Genomic DNA, 6,314 nt, shown 5'->3' on the forward strand with positions numbered 1-6,314 from the left:
TAAAGACCAGAAACTCTCTTTGGCAGATGGATATATATATCTTAGACGAATAAAAATGAGAAAATAAATTAGTTAATAAATTACTTCAATGTACTATGTATAGTAGATAAAAATTTTCAAAACATGAATTCCACATCAGAATGTAATAAAACAGTATTCTTGATAGCATACAGAATGGGGGACCACTGGTACAGGGGATATCTGAGTCCACTTTTAATTCTGTCACAGTGAATCATGAAACTCAGTTTTTTAGGAAGGTTCCTACAACCTTGGCTTACTCCCTTGTGATTCCATTGTTCCTGTTTACCTCTAACCTACTTTCAAGTGTCCAATATGTCCAGGCCATATCTGAATGGTCAAGGGAACACCTTGAAGTATGTGGCACCACCAGATCCTTCCTACATTTCCTTCCTCAATATTTTCCATTACAAGATACTATCCCCTTAGAATTCTGTACTCTGTTAATTTGATAATGAAGATATCAGGGCAGCTCAATCAGATTCAACAAACCTCTCAAATATCTTTACTAAATAGTTCCTATTAAAATTGTGCCAGGAACCAGGGAAAGAAAATGAAAAGATAAGCTATTGACTCGAAAGTAAATATTTTCAAACATCATATCTGATAAAGGACTCATATCTAAACTATATAAAGAACGCTCAAAACTAAATAGTAAAAATATTGAACAAATGCAATTATAATGTGGACAAAAGACATGAAGAGATTTTTTACTGAAGATGGAAAATAAGCCCATGAAAATATGTTCATTATCATTAGCTGTTAGGGAAATGCAAATTAAAACTATGATGAGATATCACTACACATCTATCTGAATGACTAAAAGAAAAAATAGTGACAACACAAAATGCTGATGAGATCCAGATAAACTGGATCACTCATACATTGATACTGGGGATGGAAAATGGTATAGCCACTCTGGAGAACAGTTTGGCAGTTTCTTATAAAACTAAACATGCAGTTAACATATGACCCAGAAATTGCACTCTTGGGCATTTATTCCAGAGAAATGAAAACTTACGTTCACTCAAAATCCTGTACACAAATGTTCATAAAAGGCTTGGTTGTTAAAGAAGTTTTAAAATTAATAAATAGGCATTCTCATTCCATTCTATACTGGAATGAGGATAGTAGAGGAAATAAAGTGGAAGAATAGGAAGTGGAGATCAGAGGTTGGGACACTTGAAATAGAGATTTCAGAGGTATGGCCATTGGAGTTGAAAAGGACTACACATGGGGAGAGTGGCTACAGCGTGATGAAGGAAAAGATCATTGTCAGGGAAGAAACCAGGACTCAATTTTCCAAGCAGTTAGGCCTACCATCCAGGAGGATGCTGAAGTCCTAATAATGACGACAAGAATAAGGATGAGAGGAAGACAGTGAGTCAGGCCATACAGAGTCATGGAATGAGGATGAGCTGGTAGATCATGGCTGGAAGGAGTCTGATCGTATTGCAGGAGGCTTCTAGGATGAATGATGTGGAGCAGCAATGTCCCTGGAGGGTATGAGAGAGCGCACAGCCTCCACTTCATTGTTTGTTCCAGAGAACATTTCAGAAAGGTTTGGGAGGGGTGGGAGAGTGGGTGAAATTATGGGCTGTATAAAGCAATTCGGAAAGAAGAGCTGGAAGATGATGGATGTCTAGGAAATTTGGACTTCCAGGGGCAACAGGGATGTAATAAAGGATGGAGATGGACCCAAGAGATTTTTAGAGGCTCTCTACTATAAGAGAGCGGAACACCTTTGACACATGCCATCATATTTTGATCAACGTGCACAATTTAGTTTTGGGGGGTTTTATTGTTTGTTTGTTTAATTTAATTTAATATATCAAAAGGCCTGCTTTAGTAACATGCTGCTCCCACCAAAAAATAATCCCAATACTTCCTTGTTGAAAACATGCTTAAGTTGCTATAAGTCAGCTTATATTACTAAACCCCTGTGTATGTACAAGCATCACATGTGTCTTTTAAACCAGAGCCACCAGGCTCAGGTGACTGCTATTGCTAGTAACCTGCTTCCACTTATTAACAGACCATTTTCCATTTGCTTCAGAAGAGTGGGCAGGGCACAACAAAACTTCTTAAGAGGTAAGGAGGGTATAAGGAAGGGCCTTACATAACCAACTTTTCAAGCAATGAATTTCCCACTCCCACTCAAAAGGAGATCCTATTTTTAACCAGACTAAGTGCATCAAATTTTTCTTCCTGGTGATTAAAATTGTTTCTCCTTTAGAAAATCACCCATCTATATGTAATTACATGTATTTTTTGTTTTGTCACTTAAATTTTAAAAATACTACTCTACTTTGCATTATAAATGGAGGACCAAGCAATGGGAACTTCTTCTTAAGGTAGGGATATCCATCAGTTAATACTCTGAGCTTGGTCTTCAGGTTAGGGTGTTTAGCCCCAAACAAGAGAAGCATGTACAGCTAAGAGACCAAGGGGCATTTTCCTCCTGATCTCCCTAACCTTTCCTTCTCTACTAATTCCCACTTCAAAAGGAAAGCTGGTTACAAATTTTTCAGAAAATGAAACTTACCTCCAAAAAGGGGGGGGGGGGGGGTTTCCCAGGGGTATTCTAAGCTAACTATAGAGTAAGTCAGGCCCCCCCTTACCTTCAGCTACCTCACAGAAAAAGTCCTGCTCTCTCCTCGCAAACACAGATGTTCTCTGACCAGACAGTTTTGCCTACTGGACAAAAACATCTGATTAAATGGAAGCAGTGATGTGATTATATCCCTTCACACTCCCTCCCCATTTATGTACTATTTCCTCAGTCTTCGAAGACTTCAGTGATAGGGAAAAAGAGGGATGGGATGGGTTTGCAGAGATTAAGAAGTTTACCCCCTCTACCCTGACCCAAAAATGTAAGAGTTATTAACTGGACATGAGGAATAAAAGAGGCCTTGTTATTCTGCCCTTTCTCTTTGAGTTAGTTAGTAGGACAACTGGAAGAAAGAAAAAGTGGGAGTGGGATGAAGAACTGGGAAGGAGTTGATGGCTGGAGGTCTAGTCCTCTTAGTTTTTGTATTGGAAATGCTCAATGCCAGTCGCGTTGAGAAGACATGTGTTTATGAGGGCTTCTGTCACCACAAAGGGGTCACAATTGGTAGAGGGGCAGTGGTTTCAAAGTAACCCTTCTTCTTCTCACCAACAGTCCAGGGATTGCAGATACTGGCACCATGGTTGGCCGTGCCAGTAGAAAAATCACTGACCTTGGAGGTTTTGTGGAATCTAGTTAGAAGCCAGGCATTGTCTAGGACCCCCTTGGGATTGTAGGTGCAGATGTGATACTGGTGCTGCTTGCTTAGTTTCTCGATGGACTCCTCATTGTACTGCTGACCATTCTTTTCTCTCATGGCCTTGGTTGGTATGGCAGCGGGTACTATTCCAGGTCCCATGAATGGGTTTTGGGTCAAACGTCGTTATTACACCAAAGTCTACACACACACAATGCAAGATCAAATGGGCCACCCAAAGATGATCTCCCACATAAATTCCTTCACAGGGTCCTATCTGGAATTCCCACTGGGCAGGCATGACCTTCAGCATTCATTTCCACAGTCTTGATGCCAGCATACAAGCGAGCCCAGTAGTGGGCCTCCACACTTTCTCTGCCATAGGCTTTGCTCCCACACCACAGTAATATGGAACTTGGGATTCAGGGAAGCTATTGGTAAGCCAGCCAAAGGGGTGTCTGTCTGTTTCCATCAGGGTATATTCCTGCTCCCTTCCAGAGACAGGGTGCTGGTTGCTCAGCATGCCCATTATCCATTTACAGGTATGCCTTAAATTGGTCTTGGTAGGCTTTGAGTTGTACCTAAAGACTCCACAGAACACCAGCTTGCTCAGGTCCTTGTGGAAAGGGTACAAAACATGGAACAGTGTTGAGATCCATGTCACCATTGGAGCCTTCAGACTGAGAAGTACTAGAGCCATCACAATTCCATGTAGGCAGCTCTTCTACATACTTGGGCTCACTGTCCACACAGCATGTCTTACTGAGCAGTCCTTCTGTGTCATACATCCAGATACACATGGCTTGGACTTTCTTGCTCTAAGGCAGAGCTATGTATACTTGCTTGATAAAACTGTTCAAGTGGGAATTTGCAGAGGTGGCCATGCTAGAAGCTGTTCTGAGCGGCTAGCAGGACAGAGGGTAGGCAGGCCATGACTGCAAGGTGAGGAGAGGAGGGCAGATGTGCAGGTCAGACCCTTAAATTTTCTCTCATTCTCAGCTCCCCACAATTCAGTTTAACTACAATGACTGGATGAACCATTTTAGTAGGAAAATGGAGCTGAATGAGGAGTTTGACACTAGGCAGAGCAGATGTGAGTAAGGGTTTCTAGTGGGAGGTGACAAAGACAACATTTTAGTTCCCCAATGGATCTCTGGTGCCTAGAAGAGAACTTGGTACATGACAGAGACTCCAGAATGAATGAAGGAAAATGATGGCAGAGATGCTGGAATATATGAAAGCTGCCTCAGGAGAGAGCCTGGGAGAGTAATCACTTTTCACAAAGCCACCCAGAGGAGGAGGGCCACCAAGTGGCTCACGCAGCAACGGTGGATGCTTTAATAGGCCAGGAAGATAGTGTTGTAACTGTTGTTGACTTTTTGCTGTTGTTGAGTCTTTTGATCTCTCCAAGTGTACTCTCCACCTCCCACCTTCTCACTGCCTGCCCCCCAAATATTGCAGGATTCAGAAGTATGATTTAAAGACAGAGTTTTTGAGATGTAATATAGTGTGTTTATGATAATGTCCAATTGATAATTCATAAATTCAGCATGAAGTCCACTAAGGACCATCAGCATTCCATATGCCAAATATTTCTTTTGTAGGGAAAATAAAAATCACAATCTTGAATTGATCACACTCTTGGATATCTTCTATTATTTTAGTTACATGGCATTGAACTCTCAAAACAAACTAAATTTTCATTACATTGAATAAAAAAAGGACCAGCCGTGGCCTGATCTATTAGGATGAAGGTAGGTTCACAAAATCAAATGGCAATATATTGCTCCAGCTCTAAAAAAGAATTGCTACTCTAGAGAATACTCCCTTCCTAAATGGCTATAAAGGCCCCATGCTCCAGAAAAGTCAGAAGAAAAATTACCTCCCAGCCTGTGCATTTATTTTTATGGCTGTAGCTGATTGTTCTCTCCTACTCCTACTGACAACATACCCCAGTGCCTGTCAATTCCCAGAGCTAATCCTACACCAGTTTCCTAAGTCCCAACTGGGACAGTTTGCTGAAATGGCATGATGCTGTTGGCTTTTGCAAGGCATCCAAGTCAAGAATTATAAAGTGAATGAGTCGATCTGTCTTTATAAGTGCATTGTGAACTTTATAGTTTAATATTAAACTTGCATCATAAAAAATGGCTCATAAATGGCTAATAAAACTTAGTTTACAGCTTATAAAGTGCATCAGTACTTTACACGGGTTTGCTTAGGAAGATTTATGTGTAAGCTCTTTGTCTCCTGGTTAAAGATTATTTCTCCCCCAAAAAGCATTAAAAATAACTATTGAAAAATGGCCCTTCAGTTGAACTCTGTGTTGTACCAAATTTGAGGCCTCCAAGAAATTCATACCCAATGTGCTACTGCTCATTTATGTCACAGGAAATGCCTGGGGTTCCATTATTGGCCCAACCATGAGAGCACCCAGGATGGGTGGTATCCATTGGCCAACTTGAAAGCTCAGATAAAGTGGCAATAACCTTGGGATCAAGTAAATGTCTACACAACACTTAGTACAAAATCATGAGTTAGACCCAGGCCTGAGGTCCCAGATAGCTTTGTGTAAGTATCAGAAATGCCAACATGCCAAGGCTAAGCCTCAGAGCATCCCCCCAGAAGTGTTGGGAGACTCGTTTAATGAGTTCCATGAGATGGTGCCGCTCACTCCCTCCACCTCCTTCCCTGTCTTCTCCGCTTAATGCACTAGTGATATATGTGACTGCAAGTCATTCACCCCCTCCACCCTATTTCACTTTTTATTACCCATTGCACTGCTTTATCCAGGTTTATATACTTCATTATGTTCTCTGCTGTCACTTCTCTTATTTCATTTTTGATTTTTATTTTAACGCGGCAGCTGGTAGCTATGTTGCCATTGCCTCTCCTCCTTCTTCCTCGTACCCCTCTGTGCTGCCAGAACCCAAGGTCTTTCATTACATATTGAATACTAATTCTTTGAATATTTTGCAAGGAGGCAGCATTCTATGATCCAATCCCTGGGTGTGGGGGTAGGAAACCTGGGTTCCTGCACTGATTCTGGCA

General features: G+C 41.3%; 1 pseudogene; it reads right to left on the minus strand.

Moving 5' to 3' along the window:
- Window positions 1-3,042: 3,042 nt before the first annotated feature.
- On the minus strand, window positions 3,043-4,147 carry LOC101423625 (glutamine synthetase pseudogene; annotated as a pseudogene).
- Between the last annotated feature and the right edge of the window lie 2,167 nt (window positions 4,148-6,314).

The sequence above is a fragment of the Dasypus novemcinctus genome, chromosome 23 (genome assembly GCF_030445035.2).
Source record: "Dasypus novemcinctus isolate mDasNov1 chromosome 23, mDasNov1.1.hap2, whole genome shotgun sequence".
Lineage (NCBI taxonomy): Eukaryota > Metazoa > Chordata > Mammalia > Cingulata > Dasypodidae > Dasypus > Dasypus novemcinctus.